General features: G+C 44.1%; 1 long non-coding RNA gene across 1 annotated transcript in view; it reads right to left on the bottom strand.

Annotated features, from left to right (window-relative positions):
• Positions 1–18,648: 18,648 nt before the first annotated feature.
• LOC138489682 (uncharacterized) overlaps positions 18,649–23,099 on the bottom strand; it is a 75,412-nt gene continuing 70,961 nt past the window's right edge. The window contains exon 2 of the long non-coding RNA XR_011274868.1: positions 18,649–19,946. This is a non-coding gene — a long non-coding RNA (uncharacterized lncRNA). The remainder of the gene's footprint in view (positions 19,947–23,099) is intronic.

Here is a 23,099-nt window from a genome sequence, read left to right as displayed (position 1 = left end):
GGTCAGGCCCTGCTCTGGTTGACCTCCTTTCTCACTGACCGACCCTCCCAGGTCCAACTTGGGTCTTTCCTCTCTCCTATCCCTCTTTCTACTTGTGGTGTTCCCAAGGGGTCTAACCTTTCTCCCTGGCCTTTCAACCACTACCTGGCACCTCTTGCCCACCACATGGCTACATTCTGCTCTAACTTTCAGTGTAATGCAGATGACACCCAGCTCTCCTTTAGGCTCCCCTCAGCCACCTCTGCTCTTTCTCTCATACCAGACTGTCTGGTCGAAATTCAGGAATGGTGTGCTGGCAATGATCTCTGCCTTAATGCCAGTAAGACTGAGATGCTCCTCGTCGGGACACCTACTTCCTTCTTTCCGCTCTCTCTCTCTCTCTGACACCCCACCACCCTGTACCCTCTTCCTGCTCCTTCCTGTGAGGCTAAGAATCTTGGTGTCATCTTTGACTCCACCCTCTCCTTCTCTCCACACACCTCTGATGTCTCTAAGAAGTTACACTATCAGCTGCACCTCCTCAGAGGTATTCTGCCTTTTCTCACTTTCCCCCAGAAGCTCACTGTCTCCAGAGCCCTTGTCCTCTCTAGGCTGGACTATTTCAACAGCCTCTTTCTAAATCTGCCTGTCTCTACTATTTGACCTTTACAACTTATCCAGAACAGGACTGCAACACTTTTCCTTGGCCTCAAGCCCAAGGATCATACCTCTCCGGGTTTGAAATCTCTCCACTGACTCTCTGCGGCTGCAAGGATCAAGTTCAACACCCTTTTCATCGTCCACAATGATTTCTGGGACCTTGGACTGCACTACCTACAACACTCTCTTCCTAAACATCTTCCTTCTCGAGCTCTCCATTCATCCACCTCCAAGTCTCTTAGCGTCAGATGCTTCTCTAAGCAGAGATTAGGGGGTAGATCTCTTTCCTCAGCCGGAGCTGCCCTCTGGAACAGCCTCCCTGCCTCTCCCAAATTTGAGCAGAACCACCTCCGGTTCCGGAAGCAACTCATGGCCCTCCTTTTCGCTTCTGGTTTCTCTCTTCCTCTCCCTTGCTGATGTCACTGAAACTCGGGCCAAGGATCCTGCATGTTCAGTTGCCCTTGCACTGCCTCCGGACACCCCAGCACTTAAGAGTCTGTATCTGCAACCCTACAGTCCCCTGTCTCTCTGCACTCATGAGCCACCCTCCAGCAGCATTTATTGTGTTACCTGCACTTTTCACTTCGTTTTCACCCCCCTGGCACTTCTCCCCCTCCCGCCTTCCTGCACTTGCGCGATCTGAATTTTACAAGGTCTAGTTAGATCATTGTTTTGTCCTCCCTCTGTCACCACTTTCTTTTCTTGTGGCACCTAGAAACATGTGTGTACATGCTCATTATAAATGACATATATCATATCAAGGTGGGGCAAAAGTATTACGGGAAACAATTAAAGAGGTAGTTCACTCAAAAATGTTATTGTTTAAAAAGATTGGCCATAATGAAAAATATATATAAAAAATATTTTTACAAAATGTTCCCATGTAAAATATTTGGGAAATCCACCTCAAAGTTTGCACTAGGAGACATCCATTTTGTACATTTAAGCAGCCTCCTGTGTTCATGTTAAGCTCTGCCCTTGCTGCACTAATCAAGCAAAAGCCCCCGTATTGGGAGCTTTTGTATATTGCTGCCAGAGAGCCTTTATTGAGGTCACATCCCCTGTGCACATAAAACTCAAAACAAAAGTACCAGCATTTATGAATGCCCCACCGCTCGCAAGCATGCGGCACAGTCTTCATAATTGCCGGTACTTTCATTTAAAGTTTCTGGTAAGCCTGCGATACTTAAAGGAAAAGTCACTGCAATTATGAAGACTCTGCCGTTGGGCGGCAGAGTCTTCATGATTGCAGTGACTTTCGTTTTAAGTTTCGGTGAAAGACCGGGAAACTTAAAACAAAGTCACGACAATCATGAAGACTCCGCCAGCCGGCCCGCAGTGGAGTCTTCATAATTGAATATTTATAACTGCAGGTACTTTGGTTTTAAGTTTCCAGGGAAGGCCGAGAAAATTAAAACAAAAGTCACAGCAATTATGAAGACTCTGCTGCACACTGCAATCCTATATTAATGAACTTGGAGAACCAAAGTTCATTAATATAGGATTGCGACAGCCAGAGAAATGCAAATAGGGGTGGGGGCAGCACTCACCCAGAGCACAGGAACAAGCCTTCAGCTGCAGCCTGCCAGCATTTGCTGCTCTCCGGCAGTAATGAGCAAAAGCTGCCAGTAGGGGGCTTTTGCTTGATTAGTGCCGAAACAGCTGAGCTTAACATTAACACAGGAGGCTGTTTAAATGTACAAAATGGATGCCTCCCAGTGAATAAAAATCCTAACTTTGAGGCTGATTTCCCCAAAGGTTTACATAGGAACTTTAAAAAAAAAATGTTTATATATATTTTTCATTATGGGCAGTCTTTTTAAACAATAACATTTTTGAGTGAACTACCCCTTTATTGTGAAACTAGGCCCTGAGGGACAAAATGATGTAGAAATCAGCACCAGGGGTACTGGTGCATACGTTGTCATTGAGGGGCAAATTGATGTAGGAATGGGCACTCAGGGATGTACTGGGGCAGATAGTGGTCATGAGTGGGAATTTTGGGCAGTACCTGGTACTGGTGGGCATAGAGGTGTAGAAATAGACACTAGGCCTCATGACGTGGCCGGCGGTAACCCTGCCGGTGCTACCGGCTGGTTGCCACCGGACTCTTAAAGTTTTACCGGCGCTTGAATTCCCGGTGCCACTGGGAGATTCCAAGTCTGGCGGCCTGGGAAATCAGGCGCCAGTAAAATGCAAGTTCCCATTCCCATAGAGTCCTGTAGGACTCTACGTGAGTGGGGACTCGGAAGTACCAGCATCATTTCTAACCATGCCAGTGCTTCCATGAACAGTCTGCCTACTGTGGCCGCTGCACCTGGCAGGATCAGACCTGTCGGGCACAGCAGCCATGACAGGCAGACACGTAGATTGCTGGTCCAGAAACAAGGGTGACGGTGTGTGGGGGGGTTTGTGAGAATAACTGGACACTTAGGGGCTTGTTGGGGCTGAAATCTGCATTGAGGGTATATTTGGGGCAGAACTCAATACTGAAGGGCCATGGAGCAAAAATTAACGCTGAGGAGGCAATTGGGGCAGGACCAAGCATTGAAGGGCTCAAGGGGTAGAACTCCGAACTGAGGGGTGAACTGAAGCAGATCCTTACACTGATGGCCTTACTGGAGTATAACCGAGCACTGAGTGGCGTATTAAGGCAGAACATGGCCCTAATGTAAATTGGGACGAACCAGACAATTGCAGGGAAACGTAAGGTGAATTTGGCACTTGAGAGAATTGGGGCAGACCTCAGGACCAAGGGTACATTGGAGTGGAGCAGAACCTGGAACCGAGGGTCAACTGAGGCACCAAGGAACATATTGGGACAGAACATTGGACTGAGGTGAATATTAAGGTAGAACAGGACACTGACAGGCAAACTTGGGCAGAAGTGGGAACAAATAGACCCATGTGGGCAAACCTCAGTGCCAAAGGGCACTATGGGTCCAAACACCACGGTAAGGGGTCATTTTGAACATAACTTGGCATTGAAGGAAAATTGGAACAGGCCCAGCAGTAGTGAAGAAGATTTGGGTAGTACTCTGGACGGACGGCTAAATGGGGCAGTACTCAGGACAGAGGCAAAAAATGGGTCTGGAATCAGTAGAGAGAGCCATAGGACAGCACTGTGCACTGAAAGGTATTTGGGGCATTATGGAAAAAGCCTGTAGACATAAAATTCCTTAATAAAAAGTATTCTTATTTAATGTGTCAGAAACTCAACGTGTTTTTGGAAATTCATCCCTTCATCAGGAACAAATATTACATCTGTCAAATGGCATTGATAATGTAGTATTGTAATTCCATTTAATTGTATGTGCCATGGTAGTAAATAGGAGAGCCTTAATTGAAAATGGATAATGTCATTATCTATTAAAGTCGTAGAAAATTCTTTTCTTGTTATTATTGATAGAGTATGAATAAGATACAAATCAGAAATTAGGAACACTTCAAGTTACCCACATTTTAATAGAAGAGTGAACTTGAAAGTAAAGTAACTCCAATATCAAAAGGATCACATAGGTTCATAAGGTTACAATATAAGAGAGGAAAAATAACTGAAGAAAAAAGTGTGTAACAGAATAACAAAAGATTGTGAATTACTATTGAGAATCATAGAAGTCATTCCAAGTCAAAAGGATCTTATAAAGATTTTATAGGAGAGAATGATGAACATGGGCCAAAAGAGAAAGCCATCAAAGGATAAGTCTAGAAAAGGAGAAGTACCAAAATGTATAAGAAATACATTTCAAGAAAAATAAGGGTATCATAAATAGATAAAATAAAAAAATATGAAAATATAAAAGAATTAAATAAAGAATGTATATCAAGGTTACCTGCATGAAATCAAATTCATTAAAGAAAGTGTCCGGAGGACTTGGTTGTCAGTTCTTAATGAAATGAGTGTCATAGAAATAGTCCATAAATGACATTTGACCAATCCAATGGTGAAAACGAAGTATTACATAAAAAAGAGTTAGTAGAAGTAAAACAAGGACATCAAAACATAGTTGTTTTGCATTTGCAAAGATGCTGCATGGGCTGGCAAATGGACACCTGAGTGAAAAAGCTAAGTAAATAATATAAAAATTACATCGCCGGGGCATGATGATGTCACCATGTATGGAGCGTAGAGATGTCACCTCGCCAACCAGGGAGCCGGAAAAAATTCATGAATATAAAGAAAGAATGTATAATCAGATACAAAGGGGTCACATGAAAATAAAATAAAAAAACGAAACATGGGGCCTCAAAATAAAAAAGAGTGAAAGAAAAAGAGTTGCAAAGAATTCCCAATTCTATTGCAAACATCTATGATGACCATTTACAATCTCAATTCCTCAATCTGTATACCTAGCAAGAACACTACCATTCTAGAAAAATTGATGTTGACCGGATCAGGCAGAATAAACAACAAGGAATTTCTGATCCAAGTAGTGATGGAAGCTCAGGTAATAGTGACAGCTTACTCAATAGGGAAACAAGCACCTTGGTTTCATTAGAAGGAATATCTAGAAGTGATCCTTTCCAACAATCAACTTCTTCTGCGACTGACACAAATATACCTTCTTTTTTGGACTGAAAAAAGACAAGAAGAGGTCAAAGGGAATCTGGGGTCCAACATAAACACTCATGATAACATTTTAATGAACATCTCAAACAATTCATTGCACATGCAACAGATGGCTCTATTGAATAAAGGCTTGTCATTTTTGCCCACTAGGAATAAAAGTTTCTTTACAGAAAATATGTGCTTATTTAAAATACTATGTAAGATGTGGTTGCAGATTTTCTTTGATAGTCAACCAATGCAAGCAGATGAATCTACCACAATGGACTACTTGAATATGCGTCCCAAAAGCACATTTAATCCAACAATTAAAAATACTGCTTTGAACATGATTGAGTCCAAAGTACTGAAGCATCACATTAACTACAATAAAAGGACAGCTCTTAAAATTAAGAAAAAACAACTCGCTATCATTGATAACCTGTCAAGCGACCATTTTTTCACTATTAAGCCTGCTGATAAAGGGGGAACAATCGATGTGATAGACAATAGTTTTTAATAAGATAGTTGTCTTGAACTTTTGCTTGAAGAATTAACATACACTAGAATAGATACAGTCTAGAGAGGCTAGACTAAATACAGAACCAACACAAGAGATCAGTTTGTTTACTAAGAACCCTCTTGAAAACGTAGAAGAGCAGGGATAGATAACAGGAACTAAAAAACAACAAATCTAGGGGTGGGGGCTGACACACACACACGCAAACACATTCACAGGTGCATTCACAAATCATTCATACAACTCCTTGCATGCACACATTCATAAAAACAAACACCAACAACCTGTCATGGAAGAAATGGCCACTAACTATTCCGGTGGATTGGTGAACAATTTCTTAGTAAAAAACAAGCAACAGGACAAAAAAACAACAACAGTACTAGACTTTCACGCAAGTGAGAACCCCCCTGCCTCCAAGCACCGTTCTCTTGTCCCCAAGGAAACACAGGGATTTCAATGGAAGGGGGGCCCGGACAGAGCAAGGAATCATACAGAAAAAATGTTACAGGCAGGGAACACAGCCCCTCTATCCAAGTCTTTGATACCAGCTGTGTTCTTACATGTGTGATGAATCACAAGTGATCATCCCATCAGCCCTGGCCTGGGACTCTTATCATGTGGCCAGGGAAAGGCAGAAGCTTCCTGAGCCTGGGGGTGGTGTTCTGCGGGAGAGTCACATGGGAGGGGACTCAAATCAAGAGAATTGAGAGAATACTCTGAACAACTTCCCTAGGGACTCTATGGTCTTAATGGCATAATGTAAAACTGAAATATGTGAGGAAATCAAAGTTCAGAATATTGGAGACTTCAACTCCCATAATCCCTTTGGTACCGGGATCAGGAAGAGGAGCCCAGAGGAGCCCAGAGGCACGGAACTGCAATGCGCAGTCTAATGTTCCAACCAATCCTCACCTGAGAGGGAGCTTTGGATATTTAAATTCCCCTCAGGTGCAGAAGGAGAATGAAAAGAGTTATGGCAGTAGTGGAAGTAGAAGTTGTTGTTTGTGGCACTGTATGCAGCAGGGGTGGCACGAAGATGCCGGGTCCACTACCGTGCCTTTGGTGGTTAATGGTGCTGAGAGGGTCATGAAGCAGAGAAACCCAAATTGCAGAGGTCGTGCAGCGGGAAGTGCTGTGGTTGCAAGTCACCCAGTGGGAGACAGGTGCTCTCTGTATTCTGTGTCTGTCTTCAGTGGCTGGCGAGCACCGATATCTGGGTGGAGTAACGATGACTCCATCTTGGAGAGACACACATCACGGGACAGCAACTGGAGCTCTCAGAAGCTCCCGAACAGAAGAGCAGAGCAGAAGCAGAAGGGAGAGACAAGGATGCATCAGGAAAACCCATTAAGTTATCAACTGATAGATAACTGTGGGGCGTTCTGGTGTAAACCGCAAACCGCTCGGCCTTCTGAATACTGAACTGATGAAAAGAAGTGTCTGTAAAAAGGGAACAAAATAAGAAAGTGTTTGACTATCACAATTCAAATAGAAGAAGAACCATATTTGAGAAACGCTTTGATTGTAATTGCCCAAGAACAGAGGGGGCAATATTAAAACCCCAGTATACCCACCCACCATTGGCAAAGTAAAACAAGGGCAATCTCACATCAGAACTGTAACCAGAATTGCCAAAGCAAAGACGGGGCAATTTATAAGAAAGATAAGAACCTGCATTGCCAAAGTAGGTTAATTGGAAGAAAGGGTGCGGGGAACCACTTTCTCGAAGAGAGAAATGTGAACATAAGACATTATCATCAGTTTCCAAGTATGATAGTGGAAACTCAAAGGTTTCCGGGAAGTTGCCTTCCTTGTGAACAATGGAAAGGGGGAGAGTAATATAACATGCAATACTTGTGGCCAATTAAAAAATGGAACAAACAACCTCAATGGGTGTTGTATCCTAATGAAGGAAGTTGTAAATCTTGTTGAATGTCGAAGGACTTCACTGATAATTTGAAGTGACCCACAACACAGTTCTTATAGTAGTGTTAGGAGATTGGTCCGGCAGGAAAGTAGACCATGGCAAGGTATTGCTAGTGGTAGTCATGGCAGGTAAGTTAACCAGGAATAAGACATTATTGAAGCACTCTGTTGTGGTCAATGTTTGTGGTGTAGAGAAAGTGTTAACACCACTCAAGTGTTTGATAAACTGTGATCAAACCATCATAACATTAACATTGTTGTGTATAAAGAAGTATCTTTCTCAAGAAAGGAGAAAAACATTTTGGCAATAGTCATTGGAGGAATGATGAACTTTATTTTACAATCCTGACCGCAAGTAGAGTCTGCATGAAGTGAAGTAATGGTGTGTAGAAAGCCATGCCTTGGTTATAAGGAGCAATCTTTGTGTGTTGAAGCAGAAACTAACTATTGACTTGAACTTTATTCATTGGAACTTTCATTTGAAAATTCTACTTTTGATCCTGGGGAAGGGATCCAACCCTAAGTGCAAGAATACTTGATTCTAATTATTACTTTGTTGAACATGAACAGCCATATGAATACCTGAATTGCTTTTGTTATATGTATAAGTGTGAGGGACTGATAGTGTTTTCCTTTAGTATTAGTTTAATAGTCTGAGGAAACCCTGGTTAGGTTAGGTAAAGTGAGGTGTTTGTCACACCCTTTAAAGTTAATAAAATGGCTTCTTGTGAGAAACCTTTATCAAGTTGTCTGCCTCACATTTCTGACCCCTCACACATGTACGATTGTGTCAACAGGAAGGACACCATAAAGTGATATGTTTTGGTGGAACTGAATATCCTCCTCAAAGGTTTACACATGGTCTGAGCAGGCAAGCATGCTTACAGTATGAAGACTTCCGTCTACTAACGCCACTTTTGCTAAGGTAGCAGGAGCCTAAAATATGCTTATATATGCCAAAAAGAAAACACTTCAGAAGCGAGAGACGTGAAATCGAGTATAGCTACACACTAAGCGAAGAGCCTGCACCGCAAAGACATGCGCTGTAAAGCCTTGTCTCACACAAGCAAACAGTTGTTTAAACATGGCAGTTTCCAGTGCCTACTCAATATTATAATACAGCAATATACTAGGGCAGTACATGCACATTTCAATACCAGACTTTCCCTCACAACTCGCTCCCAAGAGACCTTCAATACAGTCTTTTTACATAAATCTTTGGGAGAACAAGCATCACCTCCAGGCATATCATAACATATTGTTTCTTCTGTAGCATGACAGTAAAGCTCTTGGGCAGTCTCTGAGACTTCAGAGCAGGTGTTGTATGCTCGATAATAGAAACACTTCCAAACCATTGACAGACGGGACAGACTTAGAATTATGACTAGTGCTATGAGTAGGATTTGACAGATTGATACACCCAGAAGTCCCAATAGACCATCAATCCAAGACCCAAATGTCCACAGAGCTTCCAGCCTACTGTGAAGGAGGCCTACAGTGTGGGGAATGTGGGTGACAATGTCAGTAATATTGCTTGAGTAACTAGGTATGAAAGAACAACACTCACTCTTCACGATTGCACAGGCGCCTCCTTGTGAGGCTAGGACAATATCTAAAGCCAGACAGTTCTGAAGCACCATGGTTTGGGTGGCTGCATGTTCCCAGGCTAATAGAGTCACGGAGGGCCAAGTGGCACTTGCAATATCCTCGACTAATCATGACAAATGAGTCAAATTGTCTTTGTTTATCTTGATCCCAAGGGCTGGTATGAGTTATCCTACCCCAGCAACAAAGGTTTCCCAGGCAGTGATCTTCTCCTTAGGCAGGGCTGAGCATGCAAGGTGGAAGTATGACACACTGCAGACAGCACAGACCTTATGTAACAACTCCCCCCCCAATGAATGGGCAGCCAGGGATAAGCTTTATAGGTTCCAGAATACATAACATACCCGTGCTGGGAAAATGAAAAATCAGGGTCGGAGGCAAATGTGACATTTTTCATCACCACACTGGTATTGGTGGAAAAGTAATAATGACATTTGCTAGTTCCCATAAACAGAGGACCTGTATTGGTGTAACATACAAGAGCGGTAGCCGAGGAGGAAAGATGAAGTGCTGCTGGCTTGATGCGTACTTGGCCTGGAGTGGGGAAGTTCGAAGGACCAGTAAAACCCAAGTGTGCATGTGCATCCCTACAGGGTCCTGGGCCTTGGGACTGAGTGACCAAATTAAGATCCAGACATACATCCCCCTACTGGAAAGGAATGTGCGCAATAGGGAACCTGGAAGAGAAGTCATGAGGCAGATGGGCACAGACTTAAGTCAGTAAGTTTAAAAAAACAGGCATACTGCCAGGAGAGGTGCAGGTATGTTTTTTCACTGTAAACCCAGGAATGTGCAGATGGACCATTGTTTTCATGACAGGTGGTGCAAAAAGCAGCAGTCACAGTGAAATGATGATATATCAGTATTCTGACAATAACGATGGTAACAGAAATATAAGCAGACATAGTGCACACTAGTGCCAATCCTCGAGTGTCCAGGTTCAGGAAATCAGGTCGGGCACACCACAAAAGTTCATGGCTAGGAGACAAAGTTCGATTCAGTTCATCAGGGCAGGTGACAGGCGGGGCACAAGTGGAATAAGTTTACCGGGCCAGAACTTCAAAGATGTATAAGCTCTGTGAAGTTGCAGCAAAACAATCTCACTGTTCAAAAGTTCCAACAGAAATCAGGTACTGAGTGAAGAATTCATTAGTCCATAGTTTGCAAATGAGAGTTCCAGCTAAGAGTTTAAACTAAAGGTATCCGAAGTACCAGAGCCACGTGTATTTGAGGGTCATTATAACAAAAAGAATGACCAGCAGGTGATATAAACAGGGACCATAAGTTGCAGGTATCAGTGGATCAACAGTGGTGGCTTCTACTCTTTGGCAGTGCACCACCACCTCAGGGGGATTCATCGCAGTTGAGGAGAAAGATCTAGGGATGCGTGACCTGGCCGATTGCCACTTTGATCAAAGCTAATGGTTGTTAGGAACTCTTCCATATGATCGCAAAGCGTACGTTCGGAGGCTGCGTTGTGAGATCCAGATGGGCCAGGCACTGAAGGTGGTATGCGGTATGCCAGGATTGAGGTCTTCATCAGCGTTGTTTCCTCTGTGACCTCAACTGCCTGAGGAAAGAACCTTATCAATAGCTTCTGGAGAGACCTCACTGTGTGGAAGAGGTTCAAAAGGTGTGAGTTCTGGTTTGGCGCATGAGCATACTGGGTGATCGATGGCCATGCCCTCGTCTTCTGGTACTGGCCGTTTCATTGTAGCAGCACTGGAAGTGTCTGGCATCAGCAAACAACCAGCAGCATCACTGGTGGAGGTGTCAGTGGTCACAGTGGAACTGGAGCCAAGCCGAGGAAGATCCGTTGCAGTGGAGGTGAAGTACTTGGCTGGAGTGGCGATCTTGCGGCAATGTGCTTCATGAATCCAGTCTACAAAACAAGCACACTTCACTGAGAACCTGGAACGGGCTCTGCTACCTAGGCTGAAGCACAGATTTCTACTGATGGACCTTCACCAGGCCACAGTGTCCTGGCTGTAGAGGGTGACAGTGCTCAGTAGCTGGTTCAGGCATAGCTTCACAGACCTGAACATGGAGAGATCGAACAGTTTTCATCAACATGGGACAGAATTGGAGTAATGTACCATCCTCTAAAGGAAAAGTTTGTATATAGGGAACCTCTGGGGGTCCAGTTCCAATTCTTATGAGACGACTTATGAGGATTTTGTGGGCAGACAGTTTGTGCTTATGTTGGGGATTATTGTGCATGGAAAACAGGGCCAAGGGCAAGGCTTGGGGCCATTTCAACCCTGTCTCTTCACCAGCTTTAGACAGCCTCAACTTAGGATCCCCATTGCTTTATTCTTTTATAACACGCTTAATACCAGAGATTGCTTTCTAAGTGCGGGATCGGGATTCATACTATGTTGCTCTGCGTTGTCTTACTTCCAAGACAAGCACATTGCCCCTGAGCTGTTCCCCTCACCTGGAACTGTTGAGCTATTCCTAGAAGTTTCCATACTTCTTTGATAGGCTGACTAGTAAAATGGGTGCATTGGTCGCTGTCTATACTGAGAGGCAAACAAAATGTAGGTATGAACTCTTCCAACAACTTTTTAGTCCCTCTAATAGCGTCTGCCTTTCTACATGGGTAGACCTCTACTCACCCAGAGAATGCATCAAGCATAACAAAACAATTGGTACAATTCATGCAGGTGGGCAGGTTGCATCAAGTCTGCACGTGCAGGAAGGGACCTTCTAGTACTGGATGTGCAGACAGCCTTGTGCTCACTGCTCTCTCAACATGTGTCAAACATGTAATACAAGTGTCACAATAACCTTGTGCCATTGATCTTAAACCAAGGGCCATCCATTCTGGAAGCAATAGAGTAACCATAGCATGTTTACCTGAATGGACTAAGCCATGAGCTTCATGGACAAGGTAAAGGAGGAGTAGCTTGGGTGCCACCAAGCAGTCATCTGGGGAACGCCACAGGGAATCTACTCCCACATTTACTACATCGCTCGGCTCAGGTTACCTTTTTGGCTTCAGGGGCTTGGTTTTGGAGGATTCCCAGACTAGAAAGGGAATTAATCCCTGACCGTGGGACTGAAACACAAACAAGAAATTAATTAGGAGCCAGGGGCCCATTTAAGGCAGCTGAACGAGCTGCAGCATCTGCTAATAAATTCCCTTGGGTTATAAATGACTGAGAGGGTTCATGTCCATTAGATTTAACAATAGCTATACTTGCGGGATGTAACAATGCATTCAATAAGGCTGACACATATTTTCCATTCAATAATCGGATGGCCATGGATGTTAAATATCCAAGCTGTAAAGGACTCCGCAGTCGTGGACAACCCTGTGGGCATAGCTGGAGTCGGTATAGATCATAGCCGATCTATCCCGGGCCAATGCACAGGCATGGGGAAAGCCATAAGTTCAGTGACCTGTGCTGATTTTGCCATAGGTAATTGGTATGCTGCTAGGACAGCATGGGGGGTACGTACAGAATAACCAGAGTCCAATTCCCCAATTCCTGGGACACAGATGCAAGAGCCATCTATGAAGAGGACCACTTTGGGGTTTAACAGGGGCACATCTGATAACTCAGCACAGGGAGACATGAGCGTCTCCACAACAACTTGACAGTCATGGGGTTTCCCCGTCCTGCGGAGTTGGCAGAAAGGAAGCAGGGTTCAAGGCTGAACATCACTTCCAAGTTACATTGACAGCAGAAATAAGCTACTTTTCATATCGGGTGAGATGGGAATTAGACACATGCTGGGTCTTCCCTTTAAGCAGTAATGACAACACAGCATAGGGAAACTGAAATCGCTTAATGATGACAAAGGAATCTTCTGCTTCCTGAGGCAATGGCAGAGGCTCCGGGGCAGAATCATACGTGAGGTTCAGAAGGGGCTTAACTATGGATAAATATCCCAGGGCCCAATGTCTACAGTAACTGACCATCCCGAGGAACCCTCTCATCTGCTTTCTAGTCTGGGGCTTGGGGACTTTCTGGACTGCTATTATCATATCTTGGGATAAGCACTGTCAACAGAATGAGGGAATCTTCCTCACATGCTTCCAGGGCGGGAGAGGCTAGGAGCAGATCGTATACGTACTGCACCAGCGTCGACCCTCCTGGAAACTGAACTGAGTCAAGATCCTTCTTTAAAATTTGGGAGAACAGAGTAGGGCTATCTACCTAACCACTGGAAGCCGGGTGAACATATATTGCATGGATTTATGGGTAAATGTGAACGGTTATTGACTATCAAGATGTATAGGTATGGAGGAAATTGCCGAACATAAATCTACAACAGTGAAGTACTTGGCTGAATAAGGACTGCATGACAGGATAGTAGCCAGGTTAAGTACAACAGAAATAAGCCCATAACACAGCTGCATTGACTGCATGCTGGTGCTGAATAAAGTAATAAACCTCTTTACCTGGCTTCTTTGTGGGCAAAAGTAGAGAGAGTATTGCAGGGCCTGCAGGTTGGTACAATAATACCTTGATGGAGATTCTATTACAGGACAAATGCCTTCTTCAGCCTGTTGAGAAATAGGATGCTGAGGTACACATGGCAGGGGCTTGGCAGGATGTAGAGTCATTTTGACTGGCTGCATATAACCAGCGTCATTTGCATGGGTTGGCCATAATTTGACTGGGGCTCAGTCCAACAGTCCTTGACACGAGCAGGGAGTGTCGGGCCAGTCTCCAGAGTTCGAATGGATAATTTCCTGCAATACTGTCAGCACCTTGTGCTGTCTGTGAGTGGGGATTTAAAGGTATACATCATCATGGGAACAGTAAATAGCTTGTACAACAAACATAATCCAAACAAGGTTACAGGGGAACAGGGACTCCACGAGAATGCATGTTGGTCAGAAATTGGACCTATCAGGACCACAAGCGCAGTAGACACAGGATGAGGTATTGGTGTACCCCCTATACTTACCTCATTAACAATTTCATGTGAACGCACCATTCGTGAAAACTCAGAAGCTTTTAGTGTGGAGTGTGATGCTCCAGTATCAACCAAACATCCAATATTTTGACCAGCAATGACACAATCAGCATACAGGGCAGAAGGATCAATCGGTATAAGTAGGGCAACAAATTCGGAGACCAATTGGTAATCCTTAACCATCAAACTGAAGTGGTGGCGTTAGAGGCTGGGATGTTGTCATTCCTCTTGGCGCAGTTAGATGCCCGCCTCAACCGTCATATTTAGGCTGATGTGGACAGTCAGCTATCCAATGTTCAAACTCTTTGCAATAGTTGCACTGATCACTGTACGTCTTCATGTAATAGCTCTCAGCAGTTGGCTCTGCCTCATATGATTGGGGTGCTCCTCTTCCCTGTCCTCGCCCATGCCCTCCTGGCGTGAAGTGGAATCCTCCCCTTCCCTGGGAAGGTTGAAAACTCTGTATCAGCAACATAATAAGTTTAGATTCAGTAGTTGCTTTCAACCTTTCGTCAGTTTCGTGAAAGGGTTGTTCAGCTAACAAAACCTCTACCAAACCCTTTCCTTCCCATCCTTTCGGCACTGCCTTAATTCCCTCGGATACCTTTGATTGCAAACCCATAACAACTGGGCCACCACTGCTTGAGGTGCCTTGGGGGCTACATCAACAATAGCAAAGTATTTTTAAAACATTGTTTCAATCATTCAAAATATTCTGCCGGATTTTCGCCCTTGGCTTGCTTGTATGCATTAATTTTAGACCTTTTAGACCAATCAGTCTTTCGAGGGAAATTCCAGTGTACCCGCCTATCAGTAAAGGTTTTCAGATCCCTAGCAGTGGCAGGTTCTTCAGCTGGCCTGTTGGCATGTACTTTTATCAGGGTAAATGGATCTGTGGGCAACACTGCTTGCAACAATTGATTCAAATCAACACACATAGGGTGATAACAGTCTATTATAAACTGGAGCTCTTCTTTGAACTAAACAATATCTTCTTGTATCTTTGGGAATCTCTGAACAATATTAAACAAATCATAGCGCTCCAGAGGCATGTACAGTAACTTAGATATTGCCTGCACCAGGAAGCTAAGTGGGAATGCACCAGTATTGATATTGGGCGCTACATTTGGGAACCCTTGAAACGTGGCAGAGGAATATGAAAAAGTTTAGACATCTGAGCTCATAATTCAGGGGTGGAATGGCCAACCATATAGTTTATTGGGGTGGGCTGATGATAGGTTGGCGTTTGGGTAGAGTGTGGGCTGCCCGGTTGATGGTCGGGTGCAACATTTAAAATGGGAGGGTTGTAAGTATCCAAGATATCTTCGAGACTTTCCTTTAGCGAGAGGTCCGCTTGGATTATGGGATATAAACGTTTGTACCTGGCTTTGTGAGATGGTGGAGTACATGGTTTTAAGGTGTTTAACTTGCTCCTGGAGCTTTTCTTGAGTATCTTTCAATGCCTGGGTCTTGGACTCAATGGGCCTCATTACAAGTTTGCCGGTCCGGTAACAACGGTACCGGTAAGCTTGCCGGTACCATTGTTACCGGACCGGCAAACTACGAGTTCTGCTTGCGGGTGCCTTCCTGCCCGCCAGCACTGACCCGGCGGGTGGACCGGCACCCGCGAGCAGACCATGTCGGATGCACCGGCACCATTCATGAATGGTGCCGATGCATCCGGCCTCCCCATTCCCTTTGAGCCCTAAGAGTCTCAAAGGGAAATGGGGATTAATTATTACCAGCACCCTACAATGGGGAAATACAGGGTCCGCCAGGGCTGTAATGCCCCTGTATTTCCCCATTGCTAGGCGCCGGAATAATTCTCAAGTTCGGCGGCAGGCTGCCCGTTTTACCCGCAAGGCTACCACCGAACTTGTAATGAGGCCCAATGACTCGTAGTAGCTTTGGTATACCACACAAGGTAACTTCATTGCTGTTGGTGTACTCGTGCTCCTTTCTTTTCTAATGACTTACATAGGTTTGTTATCTTATGTAAGTCAAATGTGCCCTCCTGGGGGAACTGTCTAGGTGGCGGCTCACTCTGTGTATATTTGTGCCATTTATCCTGGTACATAAATGCTTTGGGCAAGTAGTGAGTAAACATGAAGTGTGCTGGACTTCCTTCAGGATGAAATGGAACTTGTTTATACTGGCCTGAGTCCATTCTCACAGGCGTGAGACAAAGTATGACCTATTTCGGATCCAGGTCTGTTCCTAATTTCGTGTGCCTCAGGACGCTATCATGTTCCGTGGCTGGCGGTGTTGGTGCGGCTCATAGCTGACCATTCTACCACGTCTATTTGTAGGCTCAGGTATCAACACCTGACCTTTGTTTCTCTCCCATACAAAAATTCCAGTGACACCCTGTCATGGCCACAGGGAAAGGACCACAAGTTCCATTACATAAAGGGTCCAGTTGGACCCAGTCCTGGCGCCTTTGGCGACAGGCTCATGAGAAATTGTGCTCTGCAAACTTTTATTCTGGTGCATGTGCTTTTTTCTCCTATACTGGGCCTCCACGTATCTCCAGGTCGGGCGTGGCCATAGGAATGCATTGGGCTGCACATGCAGCATCTTCTTGGAGTGGCAGGGTGGGGCCACAAGTCAGAACAAATGGGCGTGGCCGGGACCAAGCTATTTAAACCCACCCCTGCCCGCATGGAGGCGCTTCGCGTTAGTCTGCTTATAGCAGCGTAACGCTCACCGCCGCCTGAAGCGCATCTTACCTGATTCCAGCAATAATCATCACCTGAAGCGCATCTTACCTGATTCCAGCAGCAACCGTAGTCAGAGCGCATCCTTGCCTGATTCCAGCAGCAACAGCAGTCAGAGCACATCCTTACCTGATTCCAGCAGCAACTGCAGTCGGAGTGCATCCTCACCTGATTCTAGCAGCAACCACAATCGGAGCGCATCCTTACCTGATTCCAGCAGAAACCACAGTCAGAGCACATCCTTACCTGATCCTGACTTCCAGCCTCCACACTTACTCGGGAGTCCATCTTCAGCCAGCATCATCGCAGATTCTCCCGCCAGCAGATCTTCGGATAACAGCATCCCGGTCAGAATTCGCCAGGCCATCCCTGCAAGAGAAAGGACAAACAAGGTTAGAAAAAACTATAAAGACATTACGCTAAGGTCGTGCTCAAACCAATCCTCACGCTTGACCTAAGTACCAAACTTACCACCCATTGGGACATTGGGACCTTTTTTTTCTCCATTGGGGCTCGCTTCTTGCACTGCAATTCCGTTGGGCCTCATAACGCCTATTGGGAAGAAGGAAAGACATTACAAGAGATACGAACAATAATCAAGGGAAAACACATTACGAAAGAACATGGACAATAATGATTCTCAAAGGATACTTACCTTTAAAGTAGTTCAGCCACACCAGGTCTGGGCTGCCACGCACACAGACCAGTGAAGAAACTCGGTCTACTTAAAAGAGCCCCTGCAGTGAGAAGCAGGACAGAGAGCTCGCCATCATAATTAAACAGGTGAGACTATATGGGTAGGCGCATGCTCACCACGTTCTGGGAAGAAGGGTTCGAGGGAGACCACAGTCATATCACAGCATTCTCACTGCCTCTCGTATTCTTGCAGGGGCAGTACCAACAACCAGTGCAGTCCACAACATGAGAACAGGGGAAGAAACCTGACCAAGGGGAGTCGGTTCCAGGGATGGCTGCAACCGTGCCCCAACATCCCCACAGAGACCAGGTGAGCATTACACATCCTCATGTGTTGGTCAGATTCAGATGACTAGTGGTTCACATCCGATATCCCCTGTTACGCGACCCAAAATGAAGAACAGCATTCCAGCTTGTTTCTGCGATGTAGATAGGTAAGATTCAAAGATAAGACACATAATTGGTAGAAACAGTGCCTATTACGGTTGTATACGAATTGTTCGTATTACAACTGTTCGAATGACAATTGACCTTTTCACAATTGACCGAATTGTGAAGGTCAATTGTAACATATATGCGGGGGGAAACCCCCCGCAACCCCCCACCCAACCCAAACCCGCCCAAAACCCCATATATATATATAAATATATATATAAAACCAAAGCAATATATATATATATATATATATATATATATATATATATATATATATATATATATATATATATATATATATATATATATATGCAGTCAATTGTGAAAAGGTCAATTGTGACCCTTTAAATTCAGACAATTGTTCATTCGAACAATTGTAAACAAACAATTTGGGTAATACCCCAATTACAGCTCACATATTAGGATAGAGGAGAGTGTGAAATATAAAGTAGGGTCTCAGCTTAGTTGCACATTTAGGGTTTATAGTGTGTAGGTATGGGTCAAAACAGGACAATCACAGGGATCTACGGGAGGTGCACCCAGTGATCCTTGGACTTGTCCGCAAGGCAGCAGAATTACAAAGTCTCAGGCACCAAACTTGTTGTGGAAAGAATGACCACTAACTATTCCTGTGGATGGGTGAACAATTTATTAGTAAAAAGCAAGCGAAAGGACAAAACAACAACAGTACCAGGCTTCAATGCAAGTGAGAACCCTCCTCCCTCCAAGCACTGTTCTCTTATTCACCAGGAAACACATGCATTTCAATGGAAGGGGAGATCTAGACAGGTCAAGTAATGACATTGAAACAATGTTACAAGCAGGGAACAAAGTCCTTCCATCCAAGTCTTCGATACTAGCTGCGTTCTTACAGGTAAGACAGTGTTATCAGGAAAGGACAACATAAAGTGATACATTTGGTGGGACTGAATATACTCCTCAAAGGTTCACACATGGTCTGAGGCTGGCGAGCTTGCTTACAGTATGATGACTACTGTCTACTATAGCTGCTTTTCCTAAGAATGCGGGAGCCTAAAACACAATTATACCAAAAAGGAAATACATCAGAAGCAAGAGTTGCACAAGCAAGAAACGGTTGTTTAAACATGGCAGTTTGCAGTACCTATTAGATATTTTAATCCGGCAATATACTTGGGGTGTACATAGACTTTTCAGCTCCAGACTTTCCCCTACAATACATACATGCATACAATCCATACATGCATGCATAAATGCACATTTAACTAACTGTGTATCGGGGTTAAGCAAAGATGAGTGTTATTAATGGACTAAACGGGCGTACAGTTTAACACTGAACAGTATCCCTGTCTAAAGTATAGAATAAGTGGAATTATTTGCCTTTTTTACAGTCAACATTTAATGTAAAACATTTTTAGGCAATCATGATTGAATGAACATGGGGACAAATATAAAAAAAACTAAAATCATGATGCAACAACACGAAGTCATATACACAACATAAAAACAATTTTGAAAAAAACAAGATACAAATGTAGTAAAGGATTAATAGATTATTGAAGAAAATTCATGAATCAAACAAATGTAACATATAGAGGGTCAGAACATTAGTCTTACAATAGAATATAAATCGGTCATTTGAGCACAGGTCACATCTAATTCATCACGGATCAAGTCTGTCAAAGTTATCTGCCAACAAATGAGCCATTTATGAGCAGTGAATAGGTAGGAAAACATTAATCACATCCAATTTTTGATCAGTATTGATTCCATGGAGGGTCAGGGCTTAGCTGATATTGAATCCATGGAGGGTCAGGTCTTAGTTTATATTGATTCCATGAAGGGTCTGCGTCAATGGATGTGTCATCGAATAGGAACGTCAGTGGACATTTTGGCAATTTTGGATTTTTTCACCTTTGCCATGACCAAAGGTAATGATCAATACGGGACCCTGTTAGATAAAATTACAGGGAAAATTATTATTGATTTATCCTAAGAATGATTTTAAGGTTGATTGCCCAAGAAAAATAGCTGACTCACCATTCAGAGTCGAGGAGTTTACAAGAAATGGAGAAGGCACGGTATTAATAACACATAAATCTATGAAATTAATCATTAGTAAAAAGAGCCAATTAGGGCAGAATTACCTTGATCATTGTAATGGCACTTGAGGAACTTTATAGTGCTCAGACAGAGTAGTCTTTGAGACACTAGAGGTAACAAAGGGATACATCTAATAAGTACAAGATTTTTAGTTATTTCTGAAGAGGCAAACACATGGTAATGGCAACAGCAATGGATTGAGTCTTACCTACTAAGCTTTGTAAGGATTAGTCTTACAATAGAATATAAATCGGTCATTTAACTGCTAGTTGTCATCACGCACACAATACAAATTGCTGCAAAACCACCTTATTTATTAGCGGAGCAGTTCAAGCAAGTCACGTAGTGACATCATCACGCTGAGAATTAGCCAGAGTGCTAAGAAAGAAACATAGCATGTCCATACTGGTACTTTAACTAGGCATGGCAATACTAGCATGCATACGGGCAACGGTCACGTAGAAGCCGCCATTAAGAGCTGGTGCTCAGAAAGGTTTATAATAAGTCACAGAAGGAGGTGCAAAAAAAATAAGTAAATGTAAGACCTCTCAAATGACTAAAAAGTAAGGGAACCTGACTGTTAAGTAAATGTGTATAAACCAACAGCTGAGTATGAAAAATACAGTTAGTGCTTAAATATAATTTACGTTGTTGGGCTGACAAACTGCTCATTGAGTCCTATCTGATCCGTTTTCATCCTGTGGATCCAACAGGCCTTTTTGAGCAATAGAATATTCTCAATGAACTTAGCAATGAGGTGCAAATTGGGGCAGAACTCTACACTCTGGGGAAAACTGTAAAGGATATGGGCACTAACGGGCTCATTTGGGCCAGTACTGGGCATTTCGTGGCAAATTGGCGCAAGATTCAACACTGAGGAACACATTGGGGCAGAACTCTGCACTGAGTGGCACATTGGGCAAAACTGGGTACTGAGGTGCGAATTGAGGGAAACCTGGGCATTGAGGGTAACTTGACATACAATAGAGCAGAGACGGGCACGTGAGAGCAGAACTGCACTGCAGTGATGGGCACATTGAGGCAGAACTGGGCATTGAGGGTAATTTGGGCCATAACTCAGCTGTAAGAGGCCTAATGAGAAAGAGATTGGCACTAAGAGGAATACTGGGACAGGCACCAGCTTTGAAGATCAAATTGGTGCAGAGCATCGCATTAAAAGGCACATTGGGGCAGAAACGGCCAGTGAGTAGCAAAGTGAGGCAGAACGGTGCACTGAGGGGCACTGTGGGGCAGAGCTGGACATGGGTTTGATAAAATGAGTGAGTACTGGACACCAAGGGCAAATTGTGGTAGAACTCAGCTCTGAGGTGAACATTTGGGATGGACTCCTTACTAAGGGGCAAAGGGGGCAATGCTGGGCAAAGAAACTCACAAGGGGCAGCATCAGCATTTAGGGCACATAGCGCAAAAACTAGGCACGGAAGACCAAAGTGCAGCAGAACTCTCCGTTATGGAGGAAAGTGGGGCAGATGTCAGAATTGTGGGGCAAACTGTGTCAGAATTCAACACTTAAGGTACAAAGTGGGACAGTATTGTCCACTCAGGACATTGGGTGTCAGATCGGTTCTGAGGGGCATATTGGGGAACAACAATGCATGGGTAGCAAACATGGGTAAAGCTGAACATTTAGGTGCAAATAGAGCAGACCTCAACACTGAGGAGCAAATTGGTGCAGAACTCATCACTAAGGGGAAATTGGGGCATAACTTTGCAGTAGCGTGGAGGGTGGCGCAGAACAGAGCACTCCGCAGAAAACTGAGGCTGGGCTCAGCAGTGGGGCCAAGGTTAGGCACTGCGGAGCTAATTGTAGCAACACTGCTCACTTGTGGGCACAGTGGGCAAACTCAGTGTTGGTTTGCTCATTGGGGCATAGCTATATTAACAGGGACTGAGGGCAGAACACAGCTCTCAGGGGCACACTTGGCACTGAGTGGCATATTGGGTACACAACTCGTCACTGGGATAACAATGGTGTAGAAGTGGGCACTGAGGTGCAGTTTAGGGTAGGGCACAGAGGAACAAATTGGGTCGGAACTCGGCAATGATGGGTGATTTGCAGGCTGACCCGACGTCCTGTTTTTGCAGTGACTGTCACAGTATTTTGCCCTTGGTCCCAGCATCCCGTGAGTTTTGGGGGTTTTAAAACCATGTCCCGGGATTGGAGTGATTTACCAGCCCGGTTTTTGTCAGGAATCGTTTTGTCAGGAAACCATTAATAAATCCTGAGTCCGGCGCTGATTTTACTGCTTGCAAGGAGAAAGCAAAGAAAGACCAATTTTTTGGGTCCTAGATTAAAAATCATTAAGAAAATGTATAAAAATAAAGGTGTAATCAATAACACTTTTGTATTAGAGAATAGGGACAGGTAGTAGAGCTCCTGAAGAATGTTGGCCACTGTTAGGACATGAGAACAGAAACATGTTGAGCAGAGTAAGGGACCTCTGATTTATCCTTCAGTACAACATCTAATAGAGTTGATTCGATCTGCCCCCATCGGCAGACCAATACAACAAGGGATTTAACATAGTCACGACAGCACTTTAGAATGCTTAATGTGATTAACGCATGTCATTTTTTGTGATTACTGAATAAATTGAAGAGATTTAAAATCATTTTAGAGCATTTATATTTGTTTACATCCTCTGCCCCTATTTTCCACTTTAGCACCAGGTATATTCTTTTTGAAGCTGCAGTCTGCCTATGTTATGTCTAATCTTTTTTTCCTTTCCTGTTCTGCAATCATGCCATGTTAAAAATGAGCCTGCTTCCAGAGTAATTTGGCCGGATATCCACTCCGCAGAAATGAGCTTTCCTTCATTAAAGAGGACAATATCATTTAGAGAACAGCGAGGTGCTAGGGAGCCTGGCTACCACAGCACCGCAGAGTGCATCCTACAAAGCAAAAGGCCCCGCACGACTGCCCGACCTCATTAGGGAGAGTACGTGGTTTAGTTTAACTCAGCAAAAACAGTCTGAAAGG

The sequence above is a fragment of the Ambystoma mexicanum genome, chromosome 9 (genome assembly GCF_040938575.1).
Source record: "Ambystoma mexicanum isolate Mex_15411 chromosome 9, UKY_AmexF1_1, whole genome shotgun sequence".
NCBI lineage: Eukaryota > Metazoa > Chordata > Amphibia > Caudata > Ambystomatidae > Ambystoma > Ambystoma mexicanum.
Note: the sequence above shows the minus strand (reverse complement) of the source record. Positions and strands in the feature narration are given on the sequence as shown.